The sequence below is a fragment of the Octopus bimaculoides genome, chromosome 3 (genome assembly GCF_001194135.2).
Source record: "Octopus bimaculoides isolate UCB-OBI-ISO-001 chromosome 3, ASM119413v2, whole genome shotgun sequence".
NCBI lineage: Eukaryota > Metazoa > Mollusca > Cephalopoda > Octopoda > Octopodidae > Octopus > Octopus bimaculoides.
The window spans coordinates 114,228,157-114,228,711 of record NC_068983.1 but is presented as its reverse complement, the minus strand read 5'-3'; positions in this window follow the sequence as shown (position 1 = coordinate 114,228,711).

Sequence of the window (555 nt, the reverse complement as noted above, 5' to 3'; positions counted from 1 at the left end):
ATATATAGGACTATACCTCTGTGCTCACTGTGTCTCTTATTTTCTCCCTTCAAACCACCATTTCCCTCTTCTTACTCAGCAAAATCCAACTCATTTCCACGCCACTACCACAACCACAACCGTCACCATTTTTCTTTCCGCCCTCATCACCTACATTTGCTACTACGCCACCACTACCATCATCACCACCACCACCACCACCACCACCAAGATCAACAAATATATGCAACACGTGCCAGACACATCAAACTCCTCCTATCCGACACGCCCGTGGGTGGCGTCATCTAAACTTTCGTCTTCTCTCAAATGATGTTGAAGCTTTCTCATTCAACTTGATTTTGTCCCACCTCTTATTGCTGTTGCCTTCATTGACGACGACGATGATGATGGTGATAACGATGTCATTGCTGATGTTGCTGTTCTCTACTGTTAGTGTTATTTATTATTATTATTATTATTATTATTATTATTATTATTATTATTATTATTATTATTATTATTATTATTATTATTATTATTATTATTATTATTATTATTATTATTATTATTATTATT